Source organism: Amblyomma americanum, chromosome 9, assembly GCF_052857255.1.
Source record: "Amblyomma americanum isolate KBUSLIRL-KWMA chromosome 9, ASM5285725v1, whole genome shotgun sequence".
NCBI classification, from domain to species: domain Eukaryota; kingdom Metazoa; phylum Arthropoda; class Arachnida; order Ixodida; family Ixodidae; genus Amblyomma; species Amblyomma americanum.
This window is the reverse complement of record NC_135505.1, coordinates 37,303,377-37,325,523: the sequence shown is the minus strand read 5'-3', so window position 1 is coordinate 37,325,523 and position 22,147 is coordinate 37,303,377. Positions and strand designations below refer to the sequence as shown.

At 46.0% G+C, this 22,147-nt stretch overlaps 1 long non-coding RNA gene across 1 annotated transcript; it reads left to right on the top strand.

Moving 5' to 3' along the window:
* The first annotated feature begins 12,556 nt into the window (after positions 1-12,556).
* Positions 12,557-19,960, top strand: LOC144105641 (uncharacterized). Its single transcript, XR_013308843.1, has 3 exons — positions 12,557-12,630; positions 15,264-15,324; positions 19,676-19,960. It is a non-coding gene; the product is annotated as an uncharacterized LOC144105641 (long non-coding RNA).
* The last annotated feature ends 2,187 nt before the right edge of the window (positions 19,961-22,147 follow it).

Here is a 22,147-nt window from a genome sequence, read left to right as displayed (position 1 = left end):
CTGGATATGCCAGTGTTCGAAAGTGGGGTACCAATGTTCAAAAGATATACCAAAGTCAGAAACTGGATGCCAGACATCGATAGCTGGAAAGTCCGTCACAGGCTTTTACTCGTCCATGTCTCAAAGCCAATGCCAGGCCTGCGTTGGCCGTTCGATAGGCCGAATGTTGGCACAAAACTAGCCTGACAGTCAGGCCAATGTGTCAAAATGGTAGCGTTCTGTCTAAATTCCAGTGTAGCACCAACGTTCATGTCAGTTATTGCCAGTGATCGCCCGGCGTTCGCCCAGTGCTATTATGCTGTCTGTGTATGTGGTGAATAGCTGCTTAGAAAGGAGGTTTTAAAACCCTTGAGAGTTTGAAGAAGTATTCAAGCCGACGAACCCTTGTGTGGAATAGTAGCGCTCATGTGATGCTCCAATTTACTTCTTTCTTTTGGTGACGGTTGTAACAATTGGCATTCCCTCATTTTCACCTACTATAGCTGGCTGTAATATTTTATGGTAAGGAGTTTAAAAATAACGGCAGCCATTCATACACCTATTCGGGTTAATTTATGTTTCCAGTGCAAACGAAATGTCTAAGACCACAGAAGCGAGCACTCCCGATTATGTTGAAAAACTGGCAAAGTTGGCAATTACGCGAATGCAACTTCAACCAAGTATTTTTCCAGAAACAATATATTTTCCTTACATGAGCGCCATTTGAAAATTTAGCAGAGAAGCAAAAGTTGCATGGAGTTAGAATCTTAAAGTCAAACTTTATACAGTGTAACTTGACAAATCTTATATTCGGTGGTCCAGTTGCGTAGTTTTCTCGTGTGCCTTCACTACTGAATTCATGCAGAAATATTCCGTGTTTTCTTTGTTCGGAAAAATAGCAATACATTTGGCGTTTTAAGACCTACTTTGCATAAAAGTCGAAAGGGTTTCAACGGCAATCATTTTTTGTTCTTTTCGACTGTTTCTATTAGCGTAACCAAACTTAGAAGGGCAAAGAACAGCACATTTTGGAAAATTACTTTAAAAATTCGCAACAAGTCAGTTTTTCCTGCGATTCAGACCTAAATTAAGAGGAATTTGAACTCGTATTTTTACAGCGGGAAGTCAACGCGGTAGGAAGGAGGAGTTCACACAATCTACACGTTCCGGCCATTCTTAGAAGCTCCTAATTAAGATCCTGTGCTTCCGATAGTTCTAATTAAATCAGACTAAACCTCCCGGCTCCCGCCTTATTTTTTTTTAACTCTACGCGTAGGTAGGCGGAGTCAACCAACGCCTCAGCCAGTCCCGTAGCGGCTTCGGTAACACTTTTATTTTCTTTTTTAGGTTTTTTAGGTCATGTGCTGTGCAATGTCAGTGCACGTGAAAGATCCCTAGGTGGTCGAAATTATTCCGGAGCCCTCCGCTACGGAACCTCTGTCTTCCTTTCTTCTTTCACTTCCTCCTTTATCCCTTCCCTTATGGCGCGGTTCAGATGTCCAAAAATATATGAGACAGATACTACGCCATTTCCTTTCCGCGAAAACAAATTAATATTATAATTGTAAAGACGACGACGAGCATATGCGCAAGCCGCATGGTCATCGCCTGGTGCATGTTCCTAGCTCCATTGTAAAGAAGAGGACGAACATATGCGAGAGCTGATGGTCATCGCCTGGCACACGCTCTCGGCTGGACTAGCTGACCCGCTGTTGGCCCTGCTCCCGTTAGGAAGCTTCTCTGAATAAACCCCACCTTACATTTGGTGGAGGAGAGGGGTGACGTCCTCTCGCCCTGGAAATCCGCAACCGAACGCTACCCCCTACCCCGATGCCTAACCACCAAGCCGTCCAAGTGAGCCCGGCCGCCGTCATCTGTGCTGCTTCTCTCCGACAGCCAGACCACGCTATCTTCAGTGGCACGGGCGACCATGATGTTGAGGGTTGGCTCGCACCGTATGAGCGGGTGAGCGCATACAAGTGGGACGCGGAAACCAAACTGAACAATGTGGTTTTCTATCTTACGGGCGTTGCGAATCTGTGGTATCGGAACCACGAGGCGGACATTACATCATGGTCTGTTTTAAAATTTAACTTCTCAAAGGTATTCGGCCGCCCTGCAGTCAGAAAACTACGTGCCGAACAGCGCTTGCGTGCGCGGTCACAGCTACTGGCGAGAACTTCACGAGTTACATCGAGGATGTCGTCGATCTGTGCAAGAAGGTGAACGCTCAGATGCCCGAAGCCGACAAGATCAGGCATATTCTCAAGGGCATTGATGACGACGCCTTTCAGATGTTGTTGGCGCGAGACCTGCGCACCGTCGCGGAAGTCGTCACCCTGTGTCAGAGCTTCGACGAACTACGCAAGCAGAGGGCTCTGACACGCGAACACACCACGAACGACGACTCGCTTGCTGGCCTGAACGATGCAAAAGACCAGTCATCGCTCCTACCGCACATTAAGAGCATCATCCGTGAAGAAGTTGCTCGCCAGCTCTCGCTTATTGCACGCCATCAAGAGCCGTCATCACAAATAACTCCGAATTTGCGGCACATCATTCAACAACAGGTCGCTGAGGCTCTCCCGCAAGCTCCTCAGCCCACACCTCTTGCGGCGCCGCTGACATATGCGGACGCTGTTGCGCGACCTCGTCCACCTGCCTATGCTGCGCCTCCTGGTTCGAGAGCCCGCTGCTTTTATTTCGCCGCCTGCTCATCTGCGAACCTCCTGGTGCACGCCTGATGATAATCGACCGCCTGCTCAACTGGGAAACTCCTGGCGCACGCCTGACAACTGCCCGATCTGCTACTTCTGCGGCTTGCCAGGTCATGTGGCCCGGCTTTGCCGTCGACGCATGAACATCTCACGAACATCTCCTGAAGTTTCCGGTTACTGGTCCCAGCGTCAGTACTCATCTCCTGCTGAGCCGCCCCTAAGCCGTTCTCTGTCTCCTCAGCGCACCTCCTTCTCTGGACGCCGTTCGCCTTCTCCACGTCGGCGCTCCATCTCTCCGATGCGACGGCGTCCCTCGACCACTCAATAGGAAAACTAGGTGCCGCAGTTCGTGAGGCGAGAAGTGCGCAGTCGTCGAAATTTGAAATGCCTCGTCTGTCTGCCGCCAATGTAATTAAAGTTTTTGTAGAGGGCGTATCTGTGATGGCGCTTGTGGACACCGGTGCTGCGGTTTCTGTCATGGATGCAGCGCTTTGCCGATCTTTGAGGAAAGTGAAGACGCCCCTTTCTGGCCTGTCGTTACGGACTGCAAGTGCGCACCTCATCCAGCCGTTAGCAGCGTGCACTTCTCGAGTAGTCATAGAAGACATTCTATATTTGGTTGAGTTCATCGTTCTGCCGTCATGTTCGCATTCGATCATCTTGGGCTGGGACTTCCTATCGCTTCATGACGCGGTCATCGACTGTGCTCGGGCTCAAGTAGCGCTCTCCACGTTGCCGAATCCCGTGCCAGAGACTGAAATTTGCGGTGCCCTTGTTCCTGCTAAAGCTTTTGTCGCCAACAGTACCGATATTCCTGCGTGCTCTTCCGTGATTTTGCCTCTCTCCTGTGCTTGTGTTCGCGATGCCAGTGTCCTCTTCACGCCATCTCGTACCTTTCTGCGTCGCCATTGCCTGCCGCTGCCTTACGCCATGCTCACTTTCTCCGCCGGACTCACCGCACTGTGGGTCTTCAACCCGTTTTCAAGCCCCTTCACTTTGCGCCGTGGAGAATGCGTCGACACCGTGCAGCTCTTTGATTCTGTTTTCAACCATCCCGACGCTGCCGCAGAATCACCGCCGGTCGCCATGGACGTTCTCAGCTAACCTACTCCTGCGCCCGCCACATTGTTGACCGATCTACTCCTTTGCTCTATCGACGCCACTCTACCTCCAACTCAGCGAACCCAGCTTCTTGCGCTACTTGAGGAGTTTCGCTCGTCCTTCGATTGCCACCAAAGCGGTTTGGGGCGCACGTCGACTGTCGAGCATCACATTGAAACCGGTGCCCATGCCCCTCTGCGACAGCACCCATATCGTGTTTCCGCCGCTGAACGAAGAGTTATTGAAGAACAGGTTGACACTATGCTTCAGAGCGGCGTTATTCAGCCTTCCACCTGCCCCTGGGCCTCCCCTGTTGTCCTCGTCAAAAAGAAGGATGGCTCCGTTCGGTTTTGCGTCGATTACCGCCGCATTAATAAGAACACACGCAAAGACGTCTACCCTCTGTCACGTATTGATGACGCCCTGGACTGTCTACAAGGTGCGGAGCTCTTTACTTCCCTTGATTTGCGCTCTGGTTATTGGCAGGTCCTAATGGCAGCTGCAGATCGTGCCAAAAACGCGTTCGTGACCCCTGACGGCCTCTACGAGTTTACCGTCATGCCTTTCGGCCTGTGGAACGCTAATGCTACTTTCGAGCGAATGATGGATACCGTTTTGCGTGGCCTCAAGTGGAAGACGTGCCTGTGTTACGTGGACGATATCGCAATCTTTTCACCTAACTTACAAACGCATCTATCTCGCCTGCGGGACGTCTGGACATGCCTCAAAAACGCAGGCCTACAGCTAAACTTTAAAAAATTCACCTTTGCATCCCGTGAACTGACAATATTAGGTCACGTTGTGTCGAAAGACGGTGTACGCCCTGACCCAGCGAAACTTCGTGCCGTGACTGAATTTCCTAGACCTTCCACCACTAAGGAACTTTGCAGATTCCTAGGGCTCTGTTCTTAATTTAGGAGTTTCATTCGCAGCTTTTCCTCAATTGCTGCCGCTTTGACTCAGCTCCTCGGCGCCAATGTTGATTTTTCAGCTGGGTCACCTGCCTGCGACGACGCCTGCAACACCTTACGTCGTCTCCTCACGGCACCTCCCATCTTGCGTCATTTCGACCCGGCGGCCCCGACTGAAGTTCTCACTGATGCCAGTGGTATTGGTCTCGGTGCAGTGCTTGCTCAGCGCAAATATGGATACGACGAATATGTCGTTGCCTATGCCAGCCGCACACTTACAAAGGCTGAGTCTCACTACTCTCTGACTGAAAAAGAGCGCCTCGCCATTGTGTGGGCCTTAGGCAAGTTTCGCCCTTACGTGTACGGCCGTCCTTTCGACGTCGTTACGGATCATCACGCCCTTTGTTGGCTTTCCTCTTTGAAAGATCCTTCCGGCCGCCTGGCGCGATGGGCGCTGCGTCTTCAAGAATACAACATCCGAGTCGTGTACCGGTCGGACCGCAAACATCAGGATGCCGACGCCTTGTCTCGCTCCCCGCTCCCTGCTGAACTTGCCAGCCTCTGCGAAATCGGAGCCCCTGAGCAATCTCCCATCGTAAGTGACGTGCCTTCTAAACAGCGCAAGGATCGATGAATTCGTGCTCTTATGGACTTTCTCTCCGACCCATCGGCGGTTAATCCTCCCGCGCGCTGCGCCGTCAAACTTCCCATTTTGAGATCCGAGATAACCTGCTTTATCGCCGTAATTATGATTCTGATGGACGAAAATGGCTACTCGTCATTCCTGACCACCTACGGGCCTATATCTGCTCATGGTTTCACACTGACTTGCAATGTGGTCACGCAGGAATTTTCAAGACTTACACGCGCCTCCGCCTCCGCTAGTATTGGCTTGGCATGCACAATTTCGTTTTGAAATACGTACACTCGTGCCTCGGCTGCCAACGCCGCAAGACACCCACTACCCGTACTGCTGGTGAGTTGCAGCCGCTATCGTGTCCGCCTCGCCCTTTCGACGGCGTTGGCATTGATTTATATGGGCCCCTCCTCTATACTGCTTCTGGCAAACGATGAATCATTGTTGCCGTCGATCACCTCACGCGTTATGCTGAAACCGCCGCGCTCTCTACCGCCAAGGCACAGGATGTGGCATCCTTTCTTCTGCGTCGGTTCATACTTCGACACGGTGCCCCTCGAGAACTCCTCAGCGACACAGGCCGTGTCTTCCTATCTGATGTCATCAAATCTCTGCTCCGTGGGTGCAACGTCATCCATCGGACTTCCACCGCTTACCACCCTCAGACCAACGGCCTCACTGAATGCTTTAACAGCACTCTGGGGGACATGCTGGCTAGGTACGTCGGTTCGAACCACACGACCTGGGACCTTATTCTCCCGTATATTACGTTCGCTTAAAATACTGCTACGCAATCTACGACAGGATTTTCTCCTTTCTGCCTCCTTTATGGCCGCCATCCCTCCGTTCCCATTGATACTGTTCTCCCCGACCACCCTGACGCATCTGAGTGCACCATCGTTTCTGAAGCCGCCAGGCACGCCGAAGACTGCCGCCAGATCGCCCGGTTGCTCACGACAGCTACCCAGTCCCTTCAAAAAAACGTGCCACGATGAAGATCAACGTCCCCAATATTTCTCGCCCGGCTCTCTTGTCTGGCTATGGATACCTTCCAGTACTCCGGGCCTCTCCCGGAAATTGCTGGCTAAATACCAAGGGCCCTATCGTGTCCTGGAACAAACATCTCCAGTCAACTATATTGTTGAGCCCCTCACGCCGTCACTCGATCTCAGGAGCCGCGGCCGTAAGACTGTACGTGTCCAGCGCCACAAGACATACTACGACCCCGCTGTCTTGTCCGCCCCTTAAGTCGCCAGGATGGCTCCTCTTCTGTCCGGGGGCCATTGTAAAGAAGACGACGAGCATATGCGCAAGCCGCATGGTCATCGCCTGCTGCATGATCCTGGCTCCATTGTAAAGAAGAAGACGAGCATATGCGCGAGCTGCATGGTCATCGCCTGACACACGATCTCGGCTGGACTAGCTGACCCGCTGTTGGCCCTGCTCCCGTTAGGAAGCTTCTCAGAATAAACCCTGCCTTACAATATTATTATTATTCTGTGATTAAAATTTTCAGTCAGAGACAATAGAGCCGCAAATTAGGCCCACGTAAATAAAAACACACGTTGACTTTTTGATTTACGTACTCCACCGATGGCAGAGCGGGATGCCGCCGCGGGACTCGCTGACGCGTTGGTTGACTCCTCCTACCTACCGCGTTGAGTTCAAAAAAGGGCAGGAGCCGGGACATTTAACCCGATTTAATTAAGGAAATCGGTCGCACAGGCCAATATTGCCATGTTTCTAAGAATTCCCGGAACGCGTAGATAGAGTTCTCGCGGTAAAAAGACGAGTTCAGTTTCCTGTTTAGTGCACATTTAAGGATGAAGACCCTACAGAGATAAGCATGTTAGTTGGCTATTAATACACACCATGTCATGCTTGTAACCGAGAATTTTTACAGCTTAAATTTACTTTTGTGTCCAGAAAAATTATTAAGCTCTGCTCCCAAACCACTCGGTAAGTAATGACCAACAGTGCCTTCACTACACAATACACACTGTCGTACTCAAAAATAACTGCAGCACACAAAACTTGATGCCGCATTTCTGCACGCAGAGCTAACCCAATGGTCCTACAAAATGTTGGATTATGCGGCCCATGCAAACAACAAAATAGGCTGAATGTTTTTGTAGGTTGACGGCTCATTGATATAGGGCATTGATTTACCATCCAGCGTCATCCTTAGTTTGTTCCCATCGGACGCGTAGCAAGCTATATTGACCTCTATAATACGTGCTACCATTAGTTTCTAGGCAACAATATGCACTGTTACTCTCTGCTAAGCAAGCCTGTGATGTCATATGTTGTGAGTTGCAGTTCATATTCAGCACAGTAGCATGCGTTCGGCACTTAATACATGGTTCAGGATTACCTACCTAGGAGGCTAATGCCGACTTTAAATATTGTTCTGGCCTGAAACCAAATTTACTTGATTTAAAATTTCTAGATTACAAGCAGCCAAGTTTGTGTGCGTTATAAAACATCTTACCTATTATCGGATGCGTCTAAACTCCTATTTTCAGTCTCAATCTCAGAGAAAAGTCACTTTTTTGCTAACTTTGGAACGAATTTTCTTAAAAATTACTCAGTTGAGAAGTTTTAAATTATGTTCACTATAAGCTGTAGAAACAGTTGAAAGCAGGAGAATTTTACTGTCTTTGGAACGTTAACGACCTTTATGGAAAAAAATTATTAAAACGCTATTTTTTGTTTTAAAATGAACCATGAAAACGCTGTATGTTTTTAATTATTCTAATTAAAGAATTTGTCCCTAGATCGCCATCCAATGGAATTTCTTCTTTTTCTGAAGAATCGGGAGTGGTCGTTTTTACGGTCTTCGACGTTTCGCGTCGAAGCTCCCCTAGCATGCCTGTGTGAAGCTGTTTCTTCGAACCACAGACCGCTTCGTTCCCGGTGATAGCTCTTCGTATCAACAGCAGCCAAAGTCCACACTGCCCGTGTACTTGCGCTCCACATCTCTCACAACACGGTAAGAACATACATAAGAGGCACGGATAGGCAGTCTCTATGAAACTGGTGCCAGCACTGTAGCGCTAACAACGCGTTCACACCATGTTGGAGAAAGTTATGCAGTGCTTATCAACGATATTAAGCCTGTGGACATAAGAAACACTTCAGATTTAACTCCATGTACGACTTTGCCAAAATTAGTTAGCTTGCTTCTCAGTCGTATGGTAGAGAACTTGCCCCCGCGTCACACCCCCAAGCTCTTTATCTAAGGTAAGGATAACATTTGTCCACACCTTTGGATACCATTTATTTTTGGCAAAGCCATCACTGTTCGCAACGAGATGGGCAGGCGTTCGAAAAAAATAAAACCACTTTTTTGGAGCACAGATGTGTGTTTCAAAATACATCGATCATGCGGTCACCGTCTAGTCCAGGCAGCAAAGTTAGACTTCTTCTTATCGTGTGATGAAGCATTTCTATTAAAAAGAAATTATTTGTGCCAAACGCAGCCCGTTCATGTCGACTGTAGACTACAATAAAGTGTTTTAAATTAAACGAAGAGATTTTTGTAATGTTTGCGAAAACCAGTACAATTTCCTTCCTGGGCTCTCATGCACAGATACCAAAACAGGCTGTCTAACATTATTGTTAGAGTTGACATGTAGTGTTACACGTGCATATGATGGTTTTTTCAATGTTATAAGGAGTACATGAATGTAAGAGTGCATTTATGGCTGTGTTTTTGCAGCTTCCTATCGGTATGAGGTCACATAACGGGATTAAAACTGGTATATTTCTCATTGTATGAAGGCTATTCGTATATTGTCATGAGGAGATACTTTGATACTGATTTCATTTTTTCTGTAAGCAGTGTTTCTAGCCTGATTGCACAGTCCCGCTCACAAGCCAACTTTGCTTAAACGGGCTGGAAATGACTAACATTCTCGTGAATAAACAACTATTATTATTATTATTATAATTAGTAGTAGTAGTAGTAGTAGTAGTAGTAGTAGTAGTAGTAGTGACAGCAGCAACAGCAGCAGTATTAGTATAAGTACCAGTACTAGTAGCAGTAGCAGTAGTATACACTAAATGCATTGCTTTTCGGGCTTTGCGTACAATCTGTTTCAACTGCAGGCTTTCGAGAGAGTTGCGAGCCCCGGTCACTTCCTTTCTTAAAGCTCTACCTGTCTATATGCTTGCCGCTTTTGGAGTATGTGTCTCTAGTATGGAGCGGCACTTGCAAGTCGGATTCTGAAAAAATCAACAGATTTCAGCTAAAGTTTTTCCGCATATTTCCAAAAAGGTTTTCTTACGCAACTTTCAGCTATCGTTCCAAATGGACAAACTACCGCAGCTTTCTACTCTTAACTTTTGTCGCGTGAGGGCCGGTAGAGTTTTCTTGTATAGCCTTCTTCATGGACACATTCTATGCCCTAATCTCCTAGCGCGTATCCCTTTCCCTGCACAAAAAAAGTGCATAAGGGAGTGCAGACCATTCCCCAAGTTCTCTACAATCCCCCTCCCCCCCTGGACAGAGGGCAGTCATTTAATTCTCTTTGTCCTCAGGTTGATGAATTCAAAAACTTTTTTTGTTCACATTTGGTGTTCGTGACGTTCCACTTTAAGCAGTCCATTTTTCACATATAACTTCCCTCTCCAAGCATTTTGTTTTTACTTCACATGTGCATTTCCAGCTGTATTTTTTGGTCTTGTTTATTTGTCCCTAATTGTTTGTTAACTTCCATATGTTTTCATTATTATTTTTACTTTAAAGCCATGTACCCGCGTCTGATTGTCTGTAACGCTTTCAACACTTATATTTTTTGTGTTTTTATTTCGAGCTTGTATGTAGAGATTTACTATTGGTTCATATTTGGATTGGTTTGTTTTTTACTGTGTTTTGCTGTAGGCTGTGTTTTGCTCTGATAGGTCGTTCTTGTTTTCATTCGCTCTGTTTGTTGTTTCTGATTGTTATTCATGCGTCTATTGCCTGTTGTACTTGTTTTCATTTCCCACTGTTTTCGCTGTTTTCGCGTTTTCGCATTTTGTTATGCTTTATGCTCGGTGACTCGCTTTTGTTTAATGCAGAGGCTTAGTGGACACGTCTTTTTTTCTATCACCCTGACTCTGCATTACATCATTTGACCACTTTCCGTTGTGGGGAAATGAACGTACTGTCCCGGACAAAAGTGGTATACTCCACGCAGCGGGTGCCGGAGCAACGAAAAACTGCATCGTAGCGCCAACTACAGGCGGCGTCTGGGATTGAGACAACCAAAGGGAGCCCTGTATTATCTGCAGGCATGTCGCTTTACTCGTTTCAGTTTTTCGTGGTTTAGATGGAATTACGACGCAGTTTTCCGTTGATCCGGCTCCCGCCACGTGGAGTATACCACTTTTGTCCCTGATAGTACATGTTTGTGCGCGCGCGCGCGTTCCTGTGTGTGTGTGTGTGTGTGTGTGTGTGTGTGTGTGTGTGTGTGTGTGTGTGTGTGTGTGTGTGTGTGTGTGTGTGTGTGTGTGTGTGTGTGTGTGTGTGTGTGTGCGTGCGCGTGCGGGCGTGCGTGCGTGCGCGTGCGTGTGTGTGTGTGTGTGTGTGTGTGTGTGTGTGTGTGTGTGTGTGTGTGTGTGCGTGCGTGTGCGTGCGTGCGTGTGTGCGTGCGTGCGTGCGTGCGTGTGTGTGCGTGTGCGTGCGTGCGTGCGTGTGTGCGTGCGTGTGTGTGTGTGCGTGCGTGCGTGCGTTTGTGTGTGTGAGAGCACCAAGGCCTTGGGGTTGCTACCGGGCACCAAAAATAAGTATTTATTTATTTATTTAATAATTGATAGAGTAAGTGATTGAGTGATTTTTTATGTATTTATTTATTGATTGATTGATTATTACAGGAACAGATGTGGCTCTCTTTAACTGGACTGGACTTGTTTTATTCACTACATCAGTGCGTATAGGGCTAAAAAAACGGCTCATTTGGTCATCACTGGTATTTTCGAAATGGTACAAGTGACCACAAAGAGATAGCCTTTATGACCACGAAGCCACATTGTTTTTGCTGACATGTACGCTTGCCGTTTGTTCGGCAGGACGAATTATACGTTTTAGCAGTGCCCTTAGATAAAGGGACTACCGCTGTACTGTTCAGCAATCATGTATCTCACCAAAGGTGGTAAATAATTGCATGCGTAATCTCTTCATTCTGTTATATTTCAAACAAACTTTTGTAACTTTTATTTTTTATATCTTTGACACTTATTTCTGGAACGATTGCCCACAGCATATCGCTGCTTATTACCAATGTTTTGAGCACTCGTTGTATCTTTATTTATAAGCCACTTTAACTTTGTATAGTATCGTGCATTCAGCTGAATATGGGATGTTGATTTTCTTCTCTTCTTTACTTACACCTCTCATTTTTTTGCTATTAAAGCTCTCTAATAACCTGCATACAAAGCGCCGCAAAAAATGCTTTCCGGCACATCACTTATTCAGAATCGGGTTTGTGAGTCCTCTTCACAGTGCAGCAATCGCTCCGAAGGCTTTATATGTAATAATAATATTGGTTTTTTGGGGGAAAGGAAATGGCGCAGTATCTGTCTCATATATCGTTGGACACCTGAACCGCGCCGTAAGGGAAGGGTAAAGGAGGGAGTGAAAGAAGAAAGGAAGAGAGAGGTGCCGTAGTGGAGGGCTCCGGAATAATTTCGACCACCTGGGGATCTTTAACGTGCACTGACATCGCACAGCACACGGGCGCCTTAGCGTTTTTCCTCCATAAAAACGCAGCCGCCGCGGTCGGGTTCGAACCCGGGAACTCCGGATCAGTGTATATCTGCCATTTCTCGAAGACAAGAACAGAAATTTTTGGTTTTCAGAGCACATATTATTCTCTCAAACACGCACCTTGGCTATCTGAATGCAGATCGCGCTAGGGTGAAATAAAAAAGCAAGTTTTGTTTGATGATTTCATCAGGATACCTCTTAGTCGCATGCTGCCAGATATCTCACCCCTGCTGCTCGAAAAGGGTTTTTGCGCCATTCACTTATACACAGCTCATGCCATTTAGCTTGCGTCTTTGAACTGTCACTTTTATTTTGCCTATATGAAAGCTTATTCTGAGCAATTTCTGTGCCTGAGACCTCGTCATATCAAAAGCAAGATTTCCGCACTTTTTCAGGTCCTCAGAAACGAGACGGTTGACATACAGAAATAAGAACCTCAGTGAGCTTAAACGTGATGCACTTTCAGGTTTACAGTCTCAACGGAAGGATTGGCACCCGGTGAGGTTTGCGACTCTCGGCATACTTCTAAAACTTGTAAGTTACAAGCTCTGTGCTGAACACAACAGTTGACCCCGCATTTTTTTTCCAAATTTTCTATTGTTGCTTGCTTCGAAGCGTGCTTTTTATGAGTGCGGCGCATCTTATGCATACATGCAGCACTTTATGGTAGGTGAATTAATAAGAACTCTAAGCAGACATAAAAACATAGTTCTCATCAGGAGCAGAGCTCAGGTGCGATACATCAGCTGCTATGGAGTTTCCGCGGGGTCTAAGCTTGTAAATGCGTTTTATTTGTTGTTGTCAATGCTTTCCTTGCGTCCTTTACGAATTTAAGCGCCCCAATGTACGCTGCGCCCCAGATGTCTTTCGACAGGAAAGCAGTGATAGCGAATATCTGGTTTTGCAAGAAGAGTAGAATATAAACCGCCTTGAACGAAAGCCATTTTTTTCTCTCCTAGCTTCGAATAAAATGAATCCAGTTTCATGCCATCGCCAGCTTGACTTTTAATTTTACCAGCAACTAGATTTTCTTGTCCTTCTGTCCTCTATTGGTACTCAGTAACTACTGGCACTTGGTGCTATTTAACGCACTTCAAAAAAAAGAAAACATTATGATTGCCTAGTGCACTTCCTAAGCAGCGTATTATGACAGCGCATAGAATTAGCCTCACTAATTTTTAATTGCATCTCGGCTGCACCTTTGCTGAAAATGGTTGGCGTAGAAATGAACTAGTTGCCACCGTTATTGATAAATGCATTGAAAGATGATATTTTTTAAAATTATAATTCACTACTTCGCATTAACAACCCATTTCTTTAGTCGCGCGCTGAGAAAAGAGATATTGCTTTGGTTCCGCACTGCAGTATTGACTGCCTTGAAATACTATCAAAAGTTTTTATCAGAGTGCAGTGAGAGTCAAGTTTAGCACCACTGGTAAGTTTTATTCTAAACGGACTGGCCGCGGTAACGCAATCAACAGCTTTCTCTGTCTGTGCAGCCATACGTAGAGAGAAGTTGATATTTTTTGCCTTATTTATCATTATACTTTTCCTCGTATGTTCACTGAAGTTTGTTTTGGTTCCAGAACGTGCCTTCAGGTGGCTGCTTCTAAGAGTATTACTTTGCATTACCATCTTTTATTTGTTTAGAGCTATTTGAGCAATGTGATTAAGTTCTTGTTCCTACTACGGCGCTCTTTTTGCGCCACCCTAGTTAGCTGCCATGCTCATCGCTGTATGCGAAAAATACAAATAATTAGATAAGTACACTTCAGTGAAATAATTTTCGTGGGAAGAAACCCTGAAGCAGCTTTTTGCATTCTTCCTGCAACATTTAGACCTACCCATAACTCTTCGAATTAAAAGCAAAAACTCATCACATAAATGATTCCATTTGTAGAGAACAAAACGTTTGGTGTGTATAACTACCGTAATAAGGAAGCCTTAAAAAAATCTCTGTGTGCATTGTGCGCTTTTCGCTCAGAAGTGGCCTCAGTACCAAGATTTGTTTCCTCGGCCAAAGTGTCTGATATGTAACCACGAGGACACTGAATCCGACATTCATCGCTTATTGTAGGAGTGCCCAGCTCTCAAGCCTACAAGGATCCGGCACCTGAAGGTAGCGGGTCTTTTACCAAGCAACCCTGCTTCATACATTCCCTGGACGCAGGGACCGTAACTTCGTTCTCTGCGGGACTTCATCAAATCAGCTAGTTTTTTTCCCTTCATTTAATCACTGCTACATACTTCATCACACCTTCACTCATTATTGATGCCCTGCGGCAATGAATTTTGCTTTTAAAAAAATATCGTGCGCATTTAGGCGTACAAAGCCCATTCAAAGAGCACTTCATGAATACTGCTCTTAAGCTCTGGGTCAAAATACGTGATCGCTACACAATTGCAAAATGCCTGATAATTGCACACAATAAAGCTCAGAGGTGTCTCTGAGTTTGCCCATTGCAGCAGCATTTTCTCTAATTTCATCTTCTTTAAACTGGAAACGGACAAATTCTGGACCTACGTGAGCATCGTGGAAGTATGCTAGAGTCTCCAAGAATTGTTACCGTAGAGTCAATCGTTACTCACGTCGAGGATGTGCCAACACGCGGCTTCGCCAAGAGTGCATCGCGCAAGACTCTTTACTGTACAGCTAGAAAGAAGGATGGGGCCCAATTGCAGTATATGACGACGATGGCATAGATGAACAATGATTCCACAGAAAACACGATTACGCTATGAGAATGGCTCCTCCAAGAAAGAGTAATTGATGAGCCAGATAGAATGTTAAACGCAAATAAACAGTAATTCCGAAGGTAGACTCAGTAGCGCAGTGCATAATTGACGCGTGGAGTTGGAGTTTGATGGCTGCCTGCTTGTGCTGTGTACAACAGGTAAACAGATGTGAAAGTATCACTGATTTTCTGAGCTTTTTTCGAAAAGTGTTCACACATGAAACCCACTAGTTATAAAGTCGTGTACAGAAGTTACCCTAGCTGCCTATAGTGCCGTAGCGATGCTCGGCGGGGCAAGTAAAATGAAATTTTGGCGCAGTTGCTTTTATAGGGACAGTATGTTTGTGCCTGTGCATACTGTAACGTTGTAGTGCAGGTGTTATCTTTGGAACTGTGTACCCGCTTCAATTTTTCATTTCCCTTCCTCCCCAGAGCCACGCTCGGCCGCTGTAGGCAAGGAGGCTAACCTCTGTACTAAAGGGTGAAAGAAAAGGTATGCCACTGTCTATTTCTGTTCTCTTTGTCTAATGAACTAGAGAACGAAGGTGTGTTAAGTTCCACCAATACTCAAACTTGATTAGCTGCCATATTCCTCCCAAAAACTAGTAGTCTCTCTCTGGACGAACCCTGCTAAAAAAGGAGGAATCCGCAAGCCAAAATACCGATGCAAAAGTATACAATCATTATTTCAAAGACTGCTAAAGCGGTTGCTACCACCTTTCGTAGAAGTATAAAGAAGCCTGTCCAAACGGTGAACACCACTGTAAAGAAGCACGAAAACTGTCATAAAACTCCATTGTAGCATGATATTAAGCAATTAGCTTAAAAATGTCACATGAAAGTATCCAACAGCCACCAAAAACCAAAATTTTAGCACACTTACATCTCAAATAAGATGCCCAAAAGTAGCGAAATAATGAGGCTAGCTCTAATGCTAGATTATGATTTGTTCTGTAGTCATTTCTCAAAATTTCACTTTTTTCAGAAATCAGCTCTCAAAAATTCACAAAGTTCAGAACTCGCCGTTATTCTGCCTTGTTGCCACGGCTTTTTATTGTAATGTATTTTAGAATTGCCGTTTCTTGCCTGGTGTACTTTAAGAGTCTGTGGTGATCAACCGAGACAAGAAACCTTCTTTGTTTCAAGTTATTTTACCTCTCTTTAGCAGTCTTTGACAATGGTATTTCCGCAGTTCTTATCGGGGGGGGGGGGGGGGGGGGAGGGATGAGAGCAGGTGGTGTCATATTGTCACGTAGTGGTGATGGCAGTCGAAGCAGCGATGAAGACCGACGAAACTGTCTTCTAAAGGAAAACTGTTTATTGGGCTGACTTGCACCCAAAAGGACTGAATCACTCGGCGGTGTCGAGGCGACAAGCGTGCTCGGCAGTCGTCGAACAGAATGCCCGCCGCTGTCGGCCGTGCTCAATTTAAAGCTGATAGCGAACTTTCGAGATAAAGAGCGCAAAGTTACTAGAACGTTCCGGAACAACGTAAAATCAGCTCTGCCTGGCTGCGATCAATCGAGATAAATCTGGTCGCGTTTTGCGTCGCAAACAAAGCGATAAAGTGGTTTGGTGGCAGATTTGAAAAACGAACAGACAATGCAAATATTTGCGGCAATATGCACAATGAATTTAGAATGATTTCTCCCCAATCGATGGCCCAGCCCATTACTTTTATGCACAGCATTTTTTTTCGCTCACAGAACTGGCAAGCCGCACCCTAACCTTTGGTCCAGCTCGGGGTGTTAACTCAGAGGTCATGGCTTGTTATGACCTAATATATTTTTTAACGGCCTAGTATGACGACTTCCTAGTTCAGAGACAGCTGAAGAAGAATAATATAAACTGAAGAGAAGCATTGACAAGACATAGAGCACGATTCATAATAGCAAATTCAAGGGCAGCAACCATAATGCGGAATTTGTAATGCTGGTTACAAAAATTGGCGGTGGTTTAGCTCTGGTTAATCCTGGAGTACCGCGACTGCTACATCTGGCCTAGTGGAACTTGCTCGTGTGAATTGCAAAGTCACTCTTTTGCCGCTTCGTTTCGCTGGGTGTTCCTTCTTCATCTTCGTCCCACTTGACATGGCGCATGCGCACAGCTGCGGCAGCTCGGTTTCGCAGGGGCGCCGCGCCGCCGGCAGCAGCAGCTGCTACGCACCACGTGGCTGGTCACGTGACCAACCAGATGACGAGCCACGTGATCAGAAACGGCGACGCGCCGCTGTCGCACCACGTGACAGCGCGGCGGCGCATCCAGACACAGGGTGGCAGCGTCGCCACGCTGAAGGCTATAAATGCTACCGTAATATAGTTATAGCTATAAAACCTTTTATCTGATGCTAAGGAACCCAGAACACAATAAAGCACAACGAGAAGCATAGTCGCTGTACAGTCTCTACAGCTATTTCCTAGCACCTTTACATAAGCCTCTTGCGCACCCCCCGGTGCACAATATCGGCATGACTGCTGAGCTTTAAATTTTATCAATGACTTTCTGTAACCTGGGGAGGCTATGTAGAGGCTGATTATGTGGCGAATGATTTCTTGTGTAACTAAGTCGTAATATCGAGTAGTTTTTCGAAAAACTGGCAGGTTCTCTTGGTTGCTTGAAGAGCTATGTTTCTCCTATAGTATCAGTGATTAGCTTAGTAAATCGTTTGTAAACAAAGCACAGTTATATGATAATTCAAGTTTAATATGACGTCAGTGTCGTTTCATGCAAGACCTTAGAAATTTACCGAAGGTTGAAAATGGTGTCAGTGTGTATGTGGAAGCAGACTTACATTCAGAATGTATGGGATCGTTCCGCCTGGTGAATAATAATAGCAATAATTGGTTTTGGGGGAAAGGAAATGGCGCAGTATCTGTCTCATATATTGTTCGACACCTGAACCGCGCCGTGAGGGAAGGGATAAAGGAGGGAGTGAAGAAACAAAGGAACAGAGACGTACTGTAGAGGAGGGCTCCGGAATAATTTCGACCACCTGGGGATCTTTAACGTGCACAGACAACGCACAGCACAAGGGCGCCTTAGCGTCTTGCCTCCACAAAAACGCAGCCGCCGCGGTCGGGTTCCAACCCGGGAACTCCGGATCACTAGCCGAGCGCTCTAACCACTGAGCCACCGCGGCGGGTACCGCCTGGTGCAGCGCAAACCATTTTTCTTCCTTTTAGAGCGCGACTGTTAGGCGCCCGTTCCTGTATTGTGGGTCACAGTCGTCGGCGTTTTTGGCGTAACACGCCACCTGCCCGCCGCGGCTGGAGAATATGTGACGAGCTGCGCTAAAATTTCGCATTAAGTGCTACTGTAATCCCTCGACAATTTTTTCTCCCTCGCACCCTATGCGTATCAAAATGGAAAATAAATTATATGCTAGCAATGCCCCCTTTTGGCCACTGCGGAAGATAGTACTCTACTATGGCACCAGTACAAAAGCGCACTAGGCTAACAAGACAGTGCGTGAACAAAATAACGATGGTCACGCACAAATTTTGCTCTGCTCTCAGACTTACTGCTGCATTTGGCAATTCTAGGTGTTCAAATTGTTTTTCTGAAGCGAGTAAAGAACTCGATGGGATATTTTAGAATGCGTTATCGAATAGTGCACTCCCAAATCAGGCAGAATTTCAGGATTCCCTCACTAGGTACTGCTTGAAAATACAGTTGCGCAGGACAAAATTCAGCTCAGCATCCCAGTTCAGTTCGCGTCTGGTGTTAGTATTGCTTCCAGTTTACCTTGTTATTAAGATATATGGTCGAGCTATTGCAAGGCGCTTCCAGAAAAATATGTTGTTTGAGAAAAGAAAACAACCGGAGCTACATTTGCAGAGCGAGAAGTAGATTTACTAGTCACTGGATCGTGATAATTCCAAAATCCCAAATGGAAAATAAAACAATTTTTTCTCTAGTGATCGCTCCTAATGGAAACCATGAGGGCCCTACAGTATTATTACAACTTTGGTATCTCGCACACTGTATGGTCCGTCATAGCATTCATCGCACCTCTCATAGTAGTGGGCACTATGTTCCGTCATCAGACGACAGCACGAGTCCGAAACATCCATGTTGTTCTTTTCAGTGCACTTTCTTGCTGTGCATGTCAGTGGCCGAGAGGACAGCATGGATAGAGACCGGCATGGGCAACGCTGGCCGACATGTTTCTCATTGAATAAGGGCGTGAGCTTTCTGACAATTCACTGGCGACTTGTGGCAGTGTGCGTTGAGAAGGCAGGCAGCATCCTTAAGAACCGTCTTCTGCTCGGTACAAGGCTGGCAGCCGTGCTTTCCACCTGCGCGGTGTTGTCAAATCGGCAGTTATGCAGGGCTGCTTTCTTCGCTCTTGATGTGGGCCTTGGTTTACAGCCTTCGAACGAGCAGAAGACGGTTCTTCGGGATGCCTACTGCTGGCCACACACTCGCACCAGTTGGCGGCGAATCTCAAGTCAGCTCACATGCTCCTTCAACAAGAACTATGCCTCACAATGCAGAGCTGCCCTTGCCAGTCACTATCTATGCTGTCTGATTGGCTGCGGATATCCAGAGAAATTGCCCGGGCAACCAGATTACGCGGCCACCTGGTTGCAGAACACAGACACCACAATTAATAATAGGCGCAACAAGCGATACAGCGGACCATGCATGCCGGAGGTACAGCAATACAAAATTGGAACGCATATTTTTGAGTCACTGTACTGCCAATTACATCTATAAAGAATGAAGTTGAGTTATACGCTGCGCGTAGTGTATCTCGAACCAATACATGCAGTTGTTTCGGTTTCCTGAGCCGCCAGATATGCTCGACGCATTCACAAAGAAGATATTTTTGTTTTCACCAGCATTCTGAGCCCGAAGATGTCTGTCACGCCTCCTTTACTTCTGACGGCTGTCCTCCTCGTCCTGCTTTCCGCCACCGACGCCTGTCTCCCCATCGAGTGTGATGACATTTGCCAGCACCAGTCCAATGAATATGGGAGGTGCATTCATGGCCAATGCATGTGCGTGAATTATGAGCCATCCGAAGTATTACGGCGTCGTCGACAGGTGAATAGCCAGTGCCCAGGAGGGCACCCATTCTGCGATATGTCGTCGTAACAGGCGATAATAAAGCACATATCCTCCGTTCTGGGACATTGTAGACTTCTTGAAGAGTTTTTCTTCACCCTGTTTTTAAGTAAAGCACGTATGCGGTTGAGCAGGTCAAGCGGCTGGCAGAAACGCTGGCTGCTTTCGAGCTGCACTTGTTTTAATACTAGCTTATGAATTTGAGCCCAATATGATTAAGAAGTGCCGTATGCAAGCTATTAGAGAACATAATACACCCTCAGGTAATTCACTACTCAGAAGAATATAACATCATACATAGGTACCAGCATGGTTTTCGGAGAAATTTGTTTGTCTGAAACACAGCTCGCGTAGATTCATCATGGCATATATTTGTCAATAATCGCTGGCTTTCAGATTGAAGCTACATTTCTAGACTTTTCCAAGGCAGTTGACCACGTACCACATCACCGATTGCTAAAAAATACACAAGTTGTCACCTGCGCACTGATGTGCTTTATTAGATAAAAGATTTTAATCTCGAATGCAGATCACTTTTGTTAATACTTATAGCTCTAATTTTGGCTCTGTAACGTCTGGTGTACATGAAGGTAGTGCGACTGGTTTCTTGTTACTCATAATTTTCAGTACTAATTTTCCTGGGTGTGTTTCTTCCCATATTAGACTATTCGCTGACGATTGTGTTCTGCATCGCAATGCATCCAGTGGCACTCACAGCTCCGCTTTACAATTCATCTAAATGCAATAGGTGAACGGTGCTCTTCCTAGTTAGTGCATTATATCTATCTAAAACTAAAACCACACCATTTACCTACCACATAAGCCGGTTTCAAAGTTCGTACAAGATTAACAATGATGCATTTGAAGTTACGAATACAAAAAAGTACCTTGGACTCAATTTTCCACACAGACTAGTCCTGGAATCACCACATTAATTTCATGCTTGCAGCAGATAACCACTTGCTAGGCTTTCTTAAACAGAACCTTTGCCAGGCTCTTGCTCAATTACACAATTTTGCCTGCACCACTTTGATCCACCCTAAAATAGAGTACGCATCTACCATCTGGGATTCTGTCCAAGATTACATCACTAAAAACATAAATCGTTGCAAAACCTTGGGGTACATTTCGCTTAATCCAACTACTCACCTCATACTAGTGTCACAACACTAAAAGCACGTGCTTATATTTGCCGGAACTGCCTTCCCGCCACAAACTGATTTCGTTACAGGAACTGTCTTCCCGCAGTATGACGATTTCTTCCAGGAACTTTCCTCGCCTTGCTCACCCTTATAGAGTTAAGCGCACCGCATGTCCACGGTGGTTGCGACGACCGCGCGAGCCAATCTGCAAAGGCGACGGTGCAACCACTGTCGACTTATCGGCCGGCCGGAGCAGTGGTGGTCGTCGCGCCACGAGCAGCACAATCGTGGCGCGCGAATGCGCTAGTCACGTGATTGTTTTTCTTGTATTTCGCAAGCTTCCTTTGGCGCTCGGAAAAAAGATACACGTGAGGCTTTTGTTATTGCAAATAAATGGAATGGAGGTTTCTGAAGGTGCTCTAAAAATTTGTTATTCAAATTCGCTGTCTTAAGTCAATATTTACGCATTTAAAAAGTTATCTTAATTGCTATTTAACTATTTGCAAAACTAAAAATTCCCCATGATGCCCAAGCCGGTTGGTAGGCGTATGTAAGTGGTTTCCCTGGCCTATGTCAAATGTCTTCTTTTTTCACCGGTGTCTAAAATTAACCTGGACACCCTGTATATGGAATAGGTTTATATAAAAGTACTAAAGCACCTTGAAATTTTTCTTACTACTGGAAGCTGGCAATTAAGGCTGTGGTGAGGCGAGTTGGTAATGATTCATTGTGAAAAATGGCCGGAAAGACGGGACACACGATAACTGAGACGCAACAAAACGCTGCGTAGCGTCTGTTTTCCTGCGTCCCCACTTCCCGCACTGTTTTTCACAAAGAAATTGGCGATTTGAGGCTGGTGTACGTAAGAAAGGTTTTCCCCCGTTTATTTCAGGCCTTCTTTAAGGCAGCACAGGTCAGTGTGACGACTGTAATTGTTTTCAAAAATGCTGAGAAAAAAACGAACTGTAAGTTGCTTACGAGATAAAAAAATATTTTTTGGCATTTTCAGCAAAAGGTCGCTCAAATATTATACACATGCAACCGTTAATAGGAGAAAAAAATGTGGAATACGTTTTTTCTAATATGCCAAAAAATAGTATTCAA